An 18,495-nucleotide genomic window follows, 5' to 3' on the forward strand; every position below is an offset into this window, starting at 1 on the left:
GCTGAACGGGCAGGGAGAATCTGCTGCAGTGAGATACCCGAGGGGCGCGTGTTTTCCCGGCCGGGGCGGCTGGCGACTGGGGTCCCCTCCACGCATGTGGCTCCCCGGTCTGACTGGGAACGTTGGATAGCGGGGCCCTCCCGTCACGCTTGGCGTTTTGGGCCAGCTGGGCAATTAGGACTGGCAATCTCCCAAGCCGCGGCGGTCAGCGACCCCCGCCTGCACGCGCGGTTTCCCGGGCCGACTACCGTGCAGACAGATGAGCGCCACGAGCGCCACCTACTGGGCAGGAAAAGAAAAACAGAGCCCAGAGATTTCACAGAAAAACCTTTCAACCAGCTGGGTCCCACACCCAGGGAAATCTGATCAAATGCCCAGACACCAGCAGAAAATAATGGATGACGCTCGGAAAATTGAAGATATGGCCCAGTCAAAGGAACAAACCAATAGTTCAAATGAGATACAGGAGCTGAGACAACTAATGCTGAATATACGAACAGAAATGGAAAAACTCTTCAAAAACCAAATCAATAAATTGAGGGAGGACATGAAGAAGACATGGGCTGAACAAAAAGAAGAAATAGAAAATCTGAAAAAACAAATCACAGAACTTATGGGAGTGAAGGACAAAGAAGAAAAAATGGAAAAAACAATGGATACCTACAATGGTAGATCTAAAGAGACAGAAGCTACAATTAGTGAACTGGAGGATGGAACATCTGAATTCCAAAAAGAAACAGAAACTATAGGGAAAAGAATGGAAAAACTTGAGCAGGGGATCAGGGAACTGAATGACAATATGAAGCGCACAAATATACGTGTTGTGGGTGTCCCAGAAGGAGAAGAGAAGGGAAAAGGAGGAGAAAAACTAATGGAAGAAATTATCACTGAAAATTTCCCAACTCTTATGAAAGACCTAAATTTGCAGATCCAAGAAGTGCAGCGCACCCCAAAGAGAATAGACCCAAATAGGTGTTCTCCAAGACACTTACTAGTTAGAATGTCAGAGGTCAAAGAGAAAGAGAGGATCTTGAAAGCAGCAAGAGAAAAACAATCTGTCACATACAAGGGAAACCCAATAAGACTATGTGTAGATTTCTCAGCAGAAACCATGGAAGCTAGAAGACAGTGGGATGATATATTTAAATTACTAAAAGAGAAAAACTGCCAACCAAGACTCCTATATCCAGCAAAATTGTCCTTCAAAAATGAAGGAGAAATTAAAACATTTATAGACAAAAAGTCACTGAGAGAATTTGTGACCAAGAGACCAGCTCTGCAAGAAATACTAAAGGGAGCACTAGAGTCAGATACGAAAAGACAGAAGAGAGAGGTATGGAGTAAAGTGTAGAAAGAAGGAAAATCAGATATGATATATATAATACAAAAGCCAAAATGGTAGAGGAAAATACTATCCAAACAGTAATAATACTAAAAGTTAATGGACTGAATTTCCCAATCAAAAGACATAGAATGGCAGAATGGATTATGACCCAGCAATACCACTGCTAGGTATCTACTCAAAGGACTTAAGGGCAAAGACACAGACGGACATTTGCACACCAGTGTTTATAGCAGCATTATCTACAATTGCAAAGAGATGGAAACAGCCAAAATGTCCCTCAACAGACAAGTGGCTAAACAAACTGTGGCGTATACCTACGATGGAATATTATGCAGCTTTAAGACAGACTAAACTTATGAAGCATATAATAACATGGATGGACCTAGAGAACATTATGCTGAGTGAGTCTAGCCAAAAACTAAAGGACAAATACTGTAAGGTCCCACTGATGTGAACCGACATTCGAGAATCAACTTGGAATATATCATTGGTAACAGAGACCAGCAGGAGTTAGAAACAGGGTAAGATAATGGGTAATTGGAGCTCAAGGGATACAGACTGTGCAACAGGACTAGATACAAAAACTCAAAAATGGACAGCACAATAATACCTAAGTGTAATGTAACTAGGTTGGAACACTGAATGAAGCTGCACCTGAAATATGGTTTTTTGTTTGTTTGTTTGTGTGTTTGTATCTTTTGTTTTTGTTTTTTTCTTTTTCCTTTTTATATATATATTTTTTTTATTGGTATTATTATTTTAATTCTCTTCTCTATATTAACATTCTATATCTTTTTCTGCTGTTTTGCTAGTTCTTTTCCTAAATCGATGCAAATGTACTAAGAAATGATGATCATACATCTGTGTGATGATACTAAGAATTACTGAGTGCATTTGTAGAATGGAATGATTTCTAAATGTTGTGTTAATTTCTTTTCTTTTTTTTGAGTAATAAAAAAAATTTAAAAAAAGCTAAAAAAAAAAAAAAAAAAAAAAAACCCACAAGCTTTTGGTGCTGGTAGTTGACTAAGTGGGCAGCTCTGAGTGGTAAAAAGTGTTGCTGATAGGAGCTTATAGAGGTTGGGTATGCCTATTAAGACGGTTCAACTTTATCTTGATGGCAGTGATGAACTTAAAGTGATTTTATATGAGAAAAGTGACAGTTGTATTTGAATATTTAGCTCACTGGCTATTTTAGGGAGAATGAAGTCAAGGATGACAAAACTGGAGTTAGGAGACCAATTAGAAGAATTTCAAAGTTTTCCAGTTGAGAAATGTTGGGGTCTAAGCTAAAACAATGGTAGCAGAAACAGAAGAAGGAAATGAAGTTGAGAAATAGAACTCAAATGAGTAAGAACCAGTGATTGTGGTGAGGAAGGTGCACAGGGAAGGGGAGCAAAGGTATATGTGATGGCTTTCAAATTTCACACTTGTATTACTTAGGATGCTTTTTTTTTGTATGCTCTATGGTGGGGGTCACATTTCATTTTTTTCCATGTGATTATCCATTATTGCAGCACCATTTGTTATGTTGTTTGTTTTCTGGGGAAGTGCATGGGTCCCAGGAATCGAACCTGGGTCTCCCACATTGCAAGTGAGAATTCTACCACTGAACTACCCTTGCACTCCCTGAGGATGCTTTCTCAAAAGGACCCAGGAAGTGCAGTAAAGACTAAGAGCTTGTGACCCTAGAAACCAAACAATGGGAATTGCCTCATACGTGGTTAGATATAAGAATCTAAGACTTGGATGAGCATTCTAAGCAGAGATTTGGGAGTCATTTACAAATAAAAAAGAGCTCATGGGCAACTTGGATTATGGAATTGAAAAACTCCTTTCCAAAGATGATGGCAATCAAAGTACATTGAAAACCTTGTGATTCCAAGCACTGGAATGTGTCTCTCTTCCCATATCCCAAAATTAATAAAGAACTAGACCTAGCCGACTGCCAAATTCACTGCCAAAGTGAATTCTGGGCATTGACCTTTTAGGATCACCTGGGTCACTTGTTGACAATAAAATTCCTGGAACCTGCCCAAGAAATAACCGATTAGAATCTTCTGGGGGTTGGACCCACCAGGAACATACATTTTGAACCAGTTCTCCAGGTGATTCAGTTTATTCTAAGTCTAAGAAATACCTTAGGCAGTACTTCTCAATATTAATGAGCATACAAATTGCCTGGGTTTCTGGTTAAAATGCAGATTCAGAAGTCATAGCTCTGAGGTGAAACCTGAGAGTCTGTATTTCGATTAGGCTTCTGGTGATGATAATGCTGCTGGTCCAAGAACACAATGAGAAGCAAGGTCTTAGAACTCTGGACTAGCCAGGTTATGTGATCACTGTATTTTACTATTATTATTGTTGTTGCATTATTAAAATTGTTCTTAATACCTAAAAAGATATTATGGCTTTCGCTACATTGATTTATTTTGGAATGCCATCCTTATTCTTTTGAGTCTGTTTCTAATTGTATATTCACATTTTAAAGAAAAATTTCTGCTGGTTAACACTGCAGTCTCAAGAATATTAATCATTTTTATTTGTTTAATAACTTTTAGGAAGAACTTTTCAAAAATTGAAAAAATGCAATACAAATACCCAAGAGTAACAAATTGGTAGGATACAATAGAAGTGTATTTGAACACAGGCCTTTTTGCATGAAACACTTATTAAACCCTCAAGGGAACATAGTTTCAGAACATTGCCTAAAGCCACACTAGAGATATGAAGTTGACATGAAAAAAAGTTTCTATGTTATTTTCACTTTGCTATAATATATCTGCACTTAGCTATTGTCATGCTATTGTAGACTCTTCAAAGTGCTGTGGTTATGAATGTAGTTTTGAGAGTTGCACGCCCTGGGTTCAAATCCTGATTGCATCACCTCATGTCTGTGTGGGCTTTAGCAAGTTGTTTATCTCTTCTGAATTTGACCTTTCCTTGTCTTTAAAAAGATGTTAATAACAGTTCCTGTCTGAAAACATTGTAAGGTCTTGGAAAGATGATCCTTGTAAAACTACCTAGCAGATTGCATCCAGCGCACATATTAAGTACTCAGTATATGCTACCTCATGTCTATTTGAATTTAGTCACTCCCAGTTAATCCTCTTTTTGCACACCTGAAGTCCCAGGTTTTAAAAAAAAATTATATATATTGTGAATATGGTGATACTATCTGAATGTTTTATTGAGGCTTCTTACAAGTACAAAGGAAATAGAAAACAAATAAGTGACTCTCCTTCAAGAACCCAGATTGTGTCTACATTATTATTTGACCCTGGGCCTATTCACTCTTATTCCAAGCAGTTCCCTTGGCACTGGGTGCTCATCTCTGAGTCCTTTTTTAAGAACTCAACTTGACTTAGATTATTTTTACTTCCCTGTATTCATTTTTCTTTGCAGACTTACTGCATAGAGCTATTTATTTTTTTTTAAATTAAAGTGAATACCTTTCAGTTAATTTAGAAACTGCTTGAATCTAGGGATGAGGTCATCTTATATTTTAGTTTCTACTCATAATTTAAAATATGAAAAATGTAAATGATTAGGTACATTTCCAAATCATGATATCTAAACCTTGAAAATAAATCCCATACTGATCTTATCTATAAAGTATGTTTTGCAGGCAGGCTGTGCTGGCTCAGCAGGCAGAGTTCTTGCCTGCCACACCAGAAACCCGGGTTCGATTCCCAGTACCTGCATACACACACACACACACACACACACACACACACACACACACACACACATTTTTTGCATAATTCTACATTTTCTAATTTCTAGCTAAGCTTTTAAATAAAAAAGGACATGAATTTAATGGCATTTACTTTTTGACTTTTCTCTTTACCACTAGTAGAAGAAGTGTCACTACAATGTGAATTGCAGTGAAAAATATGGCTTGGATTAGGGTTTTAGAAATGCGGATGGATTGGACCAAAACAGGATAAGTTTTGGATCTCAAGTCCTCAGACATTTTCTGATAAATTTGATATATGAATAAGGAAAAGAGGGAATCCAGAATTTTTCTGTGTATTTTGCGGGAAGTTGGTGAGATTTTGTGCTTTTTACTGAGTTGGGAAAGACTAGAAAAGAAGATTTAGAGTGGAGAAAGATGAATCAAGCATTCTTCATGTTCTTCTTGCAATCAGTTTTAAATCACCTAATAAGCACCCATGAGGATATATCAAGTAAATGGATGAGTATGTTGGACTGCGGATTCCAAGTAACACTTAAGGCTTGAAATTCAGCTTTGAGTCATTGGCATCCAGAGGATGATATTGAATGGCACTAGGTTGAATAGATTCTCTTGAAGAAACTTTATTGATTGAAAAGATAAAGGGTGACAGAAGAATGTCTTATGCTGGTAGTCTTCAAATTGGAAGCTAAACAGCCCAAAAGTAACTGCAAAGGAAAGTGGAAAGCCACAGCCAATAAAAAGGGCAATGCAAACAAAAAACTGGAGAATATAGTGCCACAAAGTTTAAACAAGAAACATTTCAAGGAAAATGTGACACCGTGTATTGAATACTGTGCAGAGGTCAATGGAATTTGAACAGAAATGTGACAATTGGATTCGACCACATTGATAGCGTTGATGGTCCTGGAAAAAGTTGTTTCATTGGAATGTTGAAAGTGAAGTCAGTTCGGAGAGGTATGCAGAGAAAATGTGAGGTAAAGGAGTGGAGACGGCAATAAAAGACATTCTTTTCCAAGAAGTTTCACCAAGAACGTGAATTAATAAGGTTGCCAAACGAAATGCATGATGCCAAGATTAATTTGAATTTCAAATGAATAAATAATTTTTTTTAGTATAAGTATGAACTATGCTTATTGCTCCATCTTTATTTGCTAATTCCGGCAACCCTATATTAAAAGCATTTTCCCAAATAGGGAACGGCAAACAGTGTATTATGATTGAGCCTACAGATAGCGAAAATCATGAAACGCTAGAAATAATTTCAGAAGTGGGGTATTTTAGATGGTAATTTGAATGGGATGCAGAACATAAAGAGTGGGGCAGATTTTGATAGAAAAATCAAAAGAAAAGTAGCCAAAAGCAAAGCCAAAGATACAAGTCTACATGCTGAAAAGTGGGCACTTTGGGTGCTGAACAGATGAAGAAATGCCTAAGTGTTTATTTTTAATTGAAATATGCTCAAGGTCATGATGAAACTTTTCTTAAGCAATAACCTTTTCTTTAACAGTAATACCAATGAAGTGTGTCATGCTAATTTATATATTTGAAAAATATTAAAATAAATGTATATCTGATTTATTTGATATTCTTATAAGGGAAATTCAGAAATTCTTATAAGGGAATTCTTATAACGGAATCTGGAAATTCCCTAGGCAGAGCCTGCCAGTATGATGGCACTAAAGTCTATTGACTTCTCTGTTCAGCCTGTAAAAAAGAAAATTTTAGAGTATACTAAAATTTGACATTTACTCCTAAGTATTTGTTTCATAAACTCTAAGAGAAATTGCAAGGACACTGTCAAAGAGAAAATATACCCTTATATATAAGATTATATATAAATAGGTATAACCAGCAATGCCATTCTCCACATATATCAGATAAAATACTTGTTGTTTTCAGAAGACATTTAAAAATATCTTATATAGATGCACTACTGTCAGAAAAGAGAGGTCATGTTTACTTTTGCACATAAACATTGCACACACATACACACACACACACAACAATAACAAGTTAGAAGAAAATCAATGGGGTTTTCAACCAACTTGTTATTTAGGAATCAATGGGTTACCAGTTAGCAATTCACCAGTCATTTACATGTGGTTAACTGGGTATCATCAAAGTAAACATTTTTTTAGAAAAGTAGATTTCTATTTTTAATGTGCTGATTTATGCATTAAGACAAAAATAGAGTACAAACTTCCAAGTGAAACTTGACTGAATTGGCTACTTGATTACTTTGTTCTGTGACTTTGGACCTTCTTTAACATTCCTGATAATGCACTTATTGACACAAAATAATTAGCGTCATGTTCTTAGTCATGCTTTTTATTTCAGTGTGACTCAATTTAATAAAACATATTTCCTGATCAATTGATCCAAACTTAATGCTGTACATGGGACACCACTATTTATTTAAATTTTCCCATAAGATCACTAGAGAAGAGATCTTGATCTAAACATTTATCCTTGCAGGTTCTCAATTTTATCAATAATTAAATTTCAACACATGATGAGGTAATCCCAGGGTATTTTGATGTTTTAATATTCTAAAAGATTATGAAAAATATTATAATGATGACTAATACATAGTGAACATTTACAATGCGTCAAAATTGCAAATAATTTACGTGTATTACAACATTTAACCTGCAAAAAAATCTCAGGATGGAACTATTGTTAGTTTTCCCATTTCACAGATAAGGAAGCAATCTGAAAACACATGAATAATTGAACAGATTTGGACCAGAGCTGGGGCTTAAACCAATTTCTGCTCTCAAAAAGTCTTTGTTCCTCTCTCTTTCTGAGTGCACACAATATCATCCACTACATTTTTCTCTTGTTATAAACATCAATAAAAATAGGTCACTGCCTCTTTTGAAATTTAGCAAGGAAAAATAAGTTCACCAGGGCTCCATTAACGCTGGACCGTGAGGACAGTCAGTATGTAATCAGAATCAGAGAAGTAGGGAAACTCAGGATAGTAAGACAGTCCCCTGTTCGCAGCTTTTACCAATTGAACATTATTCAAAAGAGACAACCACCTAGAAAAATGTTGCAGGCTTGGAAAACATTAGAAACCCAGACACAACTGTGGGAATGAAGCTCATTAAACCTAACTACTTTAACCAGGAAAGGTGACAGCAGCTCCTTCTTGCAACTCAAAATAATTAGGCAGAACATGAGGTTTCTTTATAAAGAAGGCTTTCTCTATGCTTCACTGCTGACCTAGAATTTGAAAGATGCTTTAACACTTATTGGCTCTTCAGAGCAAGCACGGCTCCACTGATGTATTTTTCCCCCTTTGCACCGGGGAGATCAGCATCAAACCCAGCACTTTTTCTAAATCCCAACGGAGCACAGACACCTGGAAGAAAGAAATAATTTTTACCACCTACCGATTTCCAATGGGAAGAGTGGAAGAGAAAAAGAACCACTGAGACCAAGGGGAAGAAAAAGATTAATAAGTGCTGCCGTCACTGCAGGGGAAAAAAAAAAAGGTTTTTTTTCTTTTTTTTTTTTTTTTAAAGAAACAATAAAAAGTGCCTCTAGGACAGCTGTGGAATATTCTTTTTCCTTCTACTAAAAAGGAAAAACATGACAACACAGTGAAGCAAAAGAGGAATGGAGAAAAAGATAAATGAGATAAGAGGTCAAGTTTTTGGAGCTGTGGGAAAAAAAAGGAGAGAGAGAGAGAGAGAGAAAAGAGAAAAAGGTGAAAGGAGAAGATAATTTAACTTCTTACTTTTTCATGTATTACGCACGTGCAGGTATTTGTGTCTGGGACCATGTAGGTACTGCATATATGTGTAAGGAAACAGCTATGGTCATAGAAATAGATTATGCACAAAGAGATTTATGCATCCAACTCATTTGTGTGCTACACACTGTCAAGTACGGCCACTCTGAAATACAGATTCTAACGCAAGACTGTAAAAAGAAAACAGTAACCAAGTAACTGATTAGAACAAAAAGTCAAAAAAAAAAAGTGTGGTCCTTTCTAACTACTCCTTACTAATGATGCATTATTTATGTTTTGTGCTAACACATATTATTTTTCCCCTCAGAATTTAGTTATATGTTTCTGTATGTTTGTATATGTGAGTTTGTTAGTTTAACAACTGAAGGTGTTTAATTGTATACATTTTCCTAGAGGCCTTTTCTAAATGAGGATGGCTTAGCCTGAAAATCATGATATTCATTTAAAATATAATTGATCAGTTAATCACTGGGATGTGTTTACAATCTTCATTTTTTTTTTTTTTTTTTTTGCAGTTTGAAGGGATATCCTGAAATTGACATTATGGATTTTGTATATATATCCCAGAGTCAAGTTGTAAAAAAAACACACTGATGTTAATACAGTTAAAATGAAATAAAATTTCCATATTTAATCTAAAATCATCAGCCTCTTTTCTTTCATGAACTCAGTATCTCTGTTGAGGAAAATTAGGTTGCCGTTTCTGATGCCATTTAAAAATTATCTCTAAGCTAGTTCAATTTGTACAATTTCTAGTTTGACACTTGAATTTTTTGATAGTATATTTCATTTTTTAAGAAAAATACAAAGTGGCTAAATGATCATCTTGGATGCTCCAAATAACAGTCTTGGGAGGAACAAAAAATAATTAAGCTGCCTACAGCCTCAGAACTGACTTTTCTTGCTGGTCTGTTTAGAGAAGCAATGATGCTGAGAGAAAAGTGACACTCCAGCGATTTAATTATTGCTCCACTCCTCATTACATACGTTGGCTTAATATAGCCTACAGAACAGCCGAGGTGCCAGCAGAGAAAGTCACATTCCTACTGTTGAAATCTGTAGCAAACCCACAGTCATAAATAAAGCACTCAATTTATTGTTGTTTCAATGGAAATAACCACATTTCCCTGGAAATAAAAAGCATATATTCAGATATTATATGGCCAGTTTTACCATCGTGGGATGTTCTGAGGGAATGTCCACACATTTATTCAGTATTTTAAGTATGTGCATAATAAGTCAAAATGTATCCATGTTAACTATGTCCCTGGAATTAACACACACTCTATAGTTGTGTGTTGCAAAGGACAAGACATGTTATCAGACCTCTCCTATCTCTGCCGTACTGAATGAAGAAGACTGTGAATACCTCATTAATGATTTGTTCTGGTTGCTTTTTTTTTTTCCCATAACTGAATTCCTCACATGACTACTTAAAACTTACTTCTTGACTCACAATGAATAAAACTGATGTGCCAATCTGTTTCAGATTCCTAAATTCTGCTACCTTCCTCACAAACAATTCTTATGATACTGCGTTTACCAGAAAAGAAACTGTAGGATTTCTCAATTATTGTCAAATGAAATAAGAACTATTTGTGTCTGCTTTCAAACCATAGCGGATCTTTTCTGCATTCTTTCTTACTATTCTTACACTCTGGTGTGCAACCACATCAGATGCCTTTTCTTTTCTCTTTGGGGTCTCCATATATACCTCCCTCTGTGTTTTGGGGTAATCATGCTGCATCACTGGCCTAGAATTTTCTGCTCTTTGTTCACTTCCATAACTCATTATTTGAGAAAATCCAGGCTCTCCTTTAGGATTCTTCTAAGTTGCAATAAAATTTGTGAATTTATTCCATCTATTAACTTAACACTCACAAGCATCAGTCATCTATTAACACTCACAAGCATCAGTCTTGTGATGGGCAACATGCTAGGTATACGAATAGTGGTAGATCAGATGGATTCTGTGATTATAGTCTAGTAAGATTTCCTCCCGTAACAATTCTACCGCTGAAAGTAATTTCTTCTTCTGTTGTATTCTTTCAGCAATGAATTTGTATTTTTATGAAATTTTCTTATTTTATGGCTATAATCTATTAACATTTCTAACATGTGCATACATGCCTAACATACATAAACACACACATGTATATTTATAGTAAATTTATACTATATTCATATATTAATGCATATTTTCCAGTTTATTGCTGTCTAATGAAATATCCCAATGCATAATGTCAATCATTTTAAGCCTCGTTATTTTGAAATACAAGAATTTTGTGAGGATGGATCAGTGATGGCTTGTCTCTCTTCTATGATATCTGGTAACTCAACTAAGATTTAGCAAAAGCGTAGGAGTTAGAGAATCCAGGGACCAGTCAACCATATTTTTCTCCATCTGTCTGTACATGGTCTCTCTACGTGGCTAGATTGGGTTTTCTCATCGCTTGGTGGCCTTGCACAAATTGGGGTTCTTAAGTAGAAACTTAGAGCTCCAAGAACATAGGTTTCAAAAGGCTTAAGTAGAACCAGAAGCTTTCTAAGTGATCAAGCATCAAAAATCACTTCCTACATATTCTGTTGTTGATGCAAATCAAGAAGACTGGCCCATATTCAGGTTGAGGGGACTCAGATTTTACTGCTCAATAATAGAGATTCCAAGTAAAATCTGGCCATCTTTAAAGTACCATTGTGCGTGTTTTATCTTTTCCAGTAGACAACACATCTTTGAGCGCAGAGTGTGTGATTATTTATAACACCTCAAGATATATATGGTACAAAAAGTAATATTGGCTGCCACACAAACTTCATGTTCTCAGTGGCTTCACATCAGAGAAATTAATTTTTTGTTGTGCAGTGCTGAGTCACTCCACTTGGTTCGCCTCCAAACAATAGCTCCCAGATCTGAACTGTTTCCGTATTGTAGTTAGGCCATCTAGAGCATGTGACCTCTCCCAACCAAAGTAGAAAACAGAGCTGGAGGATTGTGCGGGGTATTTTGTCTGGAAGGAGTCTATATCATTTCTACCCTCATTTATTGGCTAAAGCACAGTCACATCATCTCAGTCTAAGAAAAAAAAAAAGAGGTTGGGAATTACCAAAGCACACAAATATTTGAACTAGCAATATCTGTTATAGTGTTAGTCACTCCTGTGCTACATATTTCCATATTCTCTTTTCTCCATATAGACATTGTCTCTAGTTTAATATTGAGGCTATGTGGGTGATTCACACTCCTTTCCATTGGCATGTTAGATTTGTGAAAATTTATTACTCCTCTTAAGCCAGTGACCTATGAACTAAAAGAAGGACACCATGTCTCTCTATTCCCAACCCCAATAAACAACCAATGTATACTTGTGGAGTAGGGACATGATAAACATAACAAACCCTCCTATTTGGAACAGGGAAATGATAACCATAATAAATGCTCCCATCTGGAAAGTAACTGATAGGAAACACACAAGAGTGAGCCTGTTCATTTTCTCTGGGAGGAACTTTTGTTTTCTTTTTTTCCCAGAAGTACTTGGCTATAATCTCTAAATTCTTTCTTTGCTACTACTTTTTTGAGGTGGGGGGGGAATGTGGAGTAGGGGTGGGCCACTTTCTGATGGTTTATGGGGGAGGATGTTTCATGATCATACTGTATTGTTCCTGCTGCAGACTTGAAATTAACCATCTTCCCAAAGAACTCTGATTGTTTTGGTGGGGACTGGTATTTAGAAACTGCGGTAGTTAGATTCAGTTGTCAACCTGGCTTGGTGAAGGTACCTAGTTTTGTTGCTGTGGACATGAGCCAATGGTACGTGAAGCTCATCTGTTGCTGATTATATCTGCAGTCAGCTAGTAGGCATGCCTGCTGTAATGAATGATGTTTGATTTAATTGGTCAGGAGCTTAAATGAGAGAGCTCAACGTAGCACAGTCTAAGCAGCTCAGCATACCTCATCACAGCACTGGCAGCTCAGCCCAGGCCTTTGGAGATGCAGAAAGGAATCACCCCCAGGTGGAGAGAAGCCCAGTAGAGATCACCCTGTGCCTTACCACATAAGAAAGAACCTCAGATGACAGCTGCCTTTCCTCTGAAGATCTAAATGTTAAATCAATAAATCCCCTTTTACTGAAAGTCAATCTGTCTCTGGTGTGTTGCATTATGGCAGCTAGCAAACTAGAACAGATTTGGTACCGGAGAAGTGCGGTGTTGCTGCAGTTTGCAAATATCAGTCATGTTGGACCAGTGTTTTTGATGGATAAGGGGAAGATTTTAGAGGAACTGTGAGGAGAATAATGGAGAAGTCCTGGAGTGCTTGAAGAGACTATTGGTGTAAATGGAATCACTGCCAATCTGGACAAAGGGGGACACAAAAGGGACAAATTGGAGTTTGCAGAGTAAGAACCATGGAAGTTCAGATCTGAAGCCAAGAAACCTTGGGCCAGGAATTTGCCCTGAGGGGTGAGGATGAACTCCCACCTCATTGCAGTGGAAGAGTTGTGCAGCCTCAGGCCTTGGAAAAGGTACAGTATGCTCCTTGGGGACTGGGGAGAGCCTGGCTGCCACCACATGGTGAGCATGTGCCCCAGAAATGGCAGAGAGCCCAGGTGTGGTCCCAGTGTGTGGAGAGGGTGGACCTGAGAAAAGGGTGATTTCTTCAATGTCCACTGAGGTTGATTCGGAAAGAGGTGGGCCACTGCATAGCCCCTTGGAAAGTGTGGGACTGCCACTTTCTAAAGCTGAAGGATAAATGACTTTCATACTTTGACATCCAATGGAATTTTCTCAGCAGGTTTTAGAACTGTTTGAGTCTTGTGACTCCTGTGTTCCTTCCAGTTTCTCCCTATGGAAATGAAAACATGTATTCTGTGACTGTCTGCCTTTGAATATTGGCATTAGATAACTTGTTTTGCAAATTTAGAGAATTTTTTGCACTTTAATATTGTTTATGGTGATGCATGTAGTTGCCAAGTTGACAAGGGGTGGACATGTGGTAGGTAAATTCAGGTGTCAACTTGGCCAAGTGAAGGTACCTAGTTCTGTTGCTGTGCACATGAGCCAATTGTATGTGAAGCTCATCTGTTGCTGATTATATCTGCAGTCAGCTATGAGGCATGCCTGCTGCAATGAATGATGTTTGATTTAATTGGCTGGGAGCTTAAATGAGAGAGCTCAACGTAGCACAGCCCAAGCAACTCAGCTTACCTCATCTCAGCATTCTCAGCTCAGCCCAGGCCTTTGGAGATACAGAAAGGAATCGCCCTGGGGAAAGGTGTTGGAACCTAGAGGCCTGGAGAGAAGGCCAGCAGAGATCACCTTGTGCCTTTCCATGTGAGAAAGCACCTCAGTTGAAAGTTAGCTGCCTTTCCTCTGAGTAACTATATGTTAAATCAATAAATCCCCTTTTACTAAAAGCCAGTCCATTTCTGGTGTTTTGTAATCTGGCAGCTAGCAAACTAGAACAGAAACCAAGTTAAAATTTCTTCTTTAATTTTTACCTGTTTTTGTATATATAAGACTAGGTAAGGTGTACCAGGTTTTAATAATTCAAATATATTTTCTTCTCAGTATCATTATAGCTTTCTAATTTTTGTAACAGTTGATTTCTTTAATTGGAAAAATGGACTTGTATGTGAGGATATGGTTAGATTCCACATGTACTAGTCATTTAATCTGTCTAAGCAACAGCTTTTTTTTTTATCTATAAAGTAGGAATGCCAATATCTCTCTTGTTATTGTAGTGAGAATTAAGTGGAATGTTTTATATGGTATTGTCCAGTATAGGATTTCAAACCAAACACAGATTTAGTAGATGTTGATTTATTATTTTGCTGACTGTGCTGGTTTGAAAGAAAGTATGCCCCCTAAGAAAAGCCATGTTTTAAGATAAATCCCATTTCTTAAAGGTAGAATAATCCCTATTCAATACTGTATGTTTGAAACTGTAATGAGATCATCTCGCTGGTTGATGTGATTTAGTTAAGAATGGTTGTTAAACTGGATTAGAGGATGACATGTCTCCACCCATTTGAGTGGGTATTAGTTTCTGAAGTCCTATAAAAGAGGAAACATTTTGGAGAATGAGAGATTCAGAGAGATTGAGAGAGATTCAGAGAGAGCAGAGAATGCTGCAGCACCACGAAGCGGAGAGTCCATTGGAGATGAAGAAAGAAAATGCCTCCCGGGGAGCTTCATGAAATAGGAAGCCAGGAGAGAAAGCTAGCAGATGATGCCGTGTTTGCCATGTGCCCTTCCAGCTGAGAGAGAAACCCTGACTGTGTTCGCCGTGTGCCTTCTCACTTGAGAGAGAAACCCTGAACTTCCTCGGCCTTCTTGAACCAAGGTATCTTTCCCTAGATGCCTTTGATTGGACATTTCTTTAGACTTGTTTTAACTGGGACATTTTCTCGGCCTTAGAACTATAAACTAGCAACTGATTAAATTCCCCTTTTTAAAAGCCATTCCGTTTCTGGTATATTGCCTTCCAGCAGCTAGCAAACTAGAACACTGACAATCAAAATCACGTTTCTTACTGTTTTATGTCTCTATAAATAAATATATTGAATCTGAAAAACCCAGAGTATGCTGAGACATTGGTAATTGCTGCTTATGTAACTAGTATGGAAATATTTAGAGTGTGGATTAAGTCTTTCAAAAATTTACTGTTTGGTTAGGATTTCCCTTTGAAATCTAGTAACATGGATTTTAGAGTAGAGAAAATGTGTTCCTCTTTATCTTGCCATTGACATAAATTGATTAGGGATCAAGAAATGTCCTAAATCTCACTAAATTAACATAAATATGCAAAAATAGAAAGAGAAAAATGTCTCATACATAGTAGGGGGTCAATAAATATTTGATGAGAAAATTAATTAATTATGGGATGAATGAGTATATTTATGTCCTCTTCATAGCTCCATCTCATGAGTGTTTTCAAACAAGGGATCTTCAAGAACTGATAAATTGGTCTCTGCATGGTCGCAGTTATGTTTCTCATGTTTATTGGACTCTAAGTCATACTGGCAACCCTCCTCTTTACTGTTAGGTTTGGTGTGTGTTACAGATTCAACTAAATGAGCCATAACAAATATAAATAAATCTTTGCCAAGGGGATAGTATAAATTGAGGTAATTACTTCTTATTTCCATCAGTTTCTCAGTAAATGCCATATAATACTGGCAAAAAGCATTGCAATAAAAAGCTTGTTTTCCTGAAGATTATTAAAGTAACTGGGCAATCATTGGATTGTTTATCGAATTAGTTGAGAATTCTTGTCTTTTGTTTCAGTTCAATGATTTATTAATAATTATACTAACAATAATCCAGCTTCATGATATTAAGCAGGTGAATTAACTTTTTGGTCTTAGTTTCTCATCTTTAAATGGGAGAAGCTCAAGTGCATTATCCAAAGCTTTCTTGTATGTAAAATCTGTGATTCTAATTTCAGTGGGAAATCCAATAGTAGCCCCCAAATCCAATCTTCTGTTTACTGTAGGAATCTTTTTTTTCTTTTAACAAAATCTCTACCAGAGCGTCATGCAGTTTTAGCTTGGAAAATTTTCTGTTATAGAATCCACCTTGGGGAAGACAACACTATTGTCAGATTCTTCCAATTATCTGTTTTTATTTTGGGACATAGCTTACTAGGTAATTTCCATCTAGTTGTTCAAGTTTTGCCTCTTTGAGAAGTATAGTAATTCTTTGCTTTGACATTCTATCAACTATCCACATTACCATATCTACCCTAATCTTCCCTAAACTAAGCTCATTTGATTTCTTTAATCATAACTTATATGCCACAATTTCTAGACCTCTAAGGTTTGATTGTCTCTTCTAAATGTATCATATAGAATTAATGACTCTCAGTAATTTTGTTATGTATGTACCTCTCCCTAACTTTCTCCCACTACAACAAACATGTAAATATGCAAAAAGCCCTAAAAATATGGCCCTATGTCATTGGAAGTAAAAATGATTCTTCATATATTTATTTCATTTATTTTGCCAAGAGAATATTTTATGATTTTGAAGTTGGAAAACTAGCTGTTTATTTTGCTTTATCAGATGTCAGTAGTGAACTTTTTTGTAACTTACCTTCTCTAAGAATGCTTTATCAATGATAAAATAGAGATGATGATAATGATAATAATAATATCTATTATATATGGTTATTATAATATAATGGAAAACACTGGAAATTTAAAATTCTATAATTTTAACTATATAGCTCTAATGATAATTTTTATATTTATGTTTGTACATGACATCATTGCCACATACCTTCCTTTTAGAAACACATTTTTCTTTACAGTTTAACTGAAACTGGTAAATTTCCAAGAAGGGAGAGCTAGCAATTAAGCCATATATACACACATGTACACACACATACACAAAGTTTTAGAGTTGAGAAACATTTTAAATTACTTACAAAAAATTAAACATAGCCACAGAAACAACAAAGTATATACTTACCTTTGACAATTTTCATGATGGTTACCTTGAGACTATTAAAATAAACTCTGGAATATATAATTAATGTTTTATTGCAAATGTAAAAGTTCAGAAAACTATGCAGGTAGCATATAATATATATTGAAAGAAAAGGCTAAAATTCTCTATGCTAGTATTCTTGTGGAAAGCCTAGAATATATTCTATATTCTGCACATAGCATCATTAAAAGTGTTTTACATTAACTGCTCACCTCATTTGGTTAACATAGATCTATTTCCTATGACTGGCAGATCACACTGTAATGAGGAGACTGAAAAAAAATCCTATTTCAAATTCATCTCTGATTTCTCCATAAAATTACACATACACCTTCTAAAGGTGAGAATTTTTCTTCTTTGACAAATTGGCCTAAAGGATAACAGTAATTCATAAGAATATCACAGTATATTTTATAAATGTATTTACTGAAAATTAAGTTTTGACTGCAAAATTCTGAGTGGAATGCATTTCTTTTCTTTTTTTTTTTTAAATTGTATGTGCCAAATTGGTTTTGGTCTATAAAAGCCATCTAGGAAAACAATTTGAAAAGAGCATGCTATACTCTGGTTTCTCTTCAGATCGTATAAATCTTTCACCTTTCACTAAAGATTTCCGTGGAGAGAAACAACTCTCAGTCTTAAACCAATTTTTTAAGCCCTTGTTCAGGCAAGGCTAACAAAACAGTGAAAAAGTAAAAAAAAAGAGCATGCCCTGATTTCTCTCATGAACTGAAACTATCAATGGACTTTAAATGAGCTGACCAATTTGCTTGAATGACCTAAATGGACTCACCACATATAGTTTAGCTATTTAATAGATATTTGTGGCATTGTATTTAAAGTATTTATGCTTTTTTACAGTCTGGTCAGTATGAAAGTTTGCTGTTATGAAAGCAAAAAAGTATCTTTCTTGCAGGCAAAGTGGATCTATTCTATAAGAGCAGTAAGTAAAGCAGAAACTGCAACTATTACATGAGTACAAATAGTTATATTTTTTTCTTCAGAAAATGGGAAACCATTACTATTTTAAGGCAGTAAGACTTTTTAAAAGAGTTAGCAACCAATATTTAGTAAGTTGCCCATAGCATCATAATATTATTCGTGTAGTAGCAAATAGCTTTATCAAGACAATCATCTTTCAGCAAGCACTAGTACCTAACAAACAACATTTTTTATCAGTTTCTAACATCACAAAGACACCCT

The 18,495-nt window shown here is 36.2% G+C and overlaps 1 long non-coding RNA gene and 1 other non-coding gene across 10 annotated transcripts in view; both read left to right on the forward strand.

Annotated features, from left to right (window-relative positions):
* LOC143663535 (uncharacterized) overlaps positions 1 to 18,495 on the forward strand; it is a 550,609-nt gene that overhangs the window by 201,540 nt on the left and 330,574 nt on the right. Inside the window, exon 4 of one of the 9 annotated variants that reach the window (XR_013166000.1) lies at positions 9,321 to 9,408. The exons of the other annotated variants lie outside the window; for them this stretch is intronic. This is a non-coding gene — a long non-coding RNA (uncharacterized LOC143663535). Of the gene's footprint in view, positions 1 to 9,320; positions 9,409 to 18,495 lie in introns of those variants that run through there. 9 annotated transcript variants of the gene reach the window in all.
* Positions 17,852 to 17,967, forward strand: LOC143663781 (U5 spliceosomal RNA). Its single transcript, XR_013166164.1, has one exon. It is a non-coding gene; the product is annotated as a U5 spliceosomal RNA (small nuclear RNA).

This window comes from Tamandua tetradactyla, chromosome 19 (assembly GCF_023851605.1).
Source record: "Tamandua tetradactyla isolate mTamTet1 chromosome 19, mTamTet1.pri, whole genome shotgun sequence".
Classification (NCBI taxonomy): domain Eukaryota; kingdom Metazoa; phylum Chordata; class Mammalia; order Pilosa; family Myrmecophagidae; genus Tamandua; species Tamandua tetradactyla.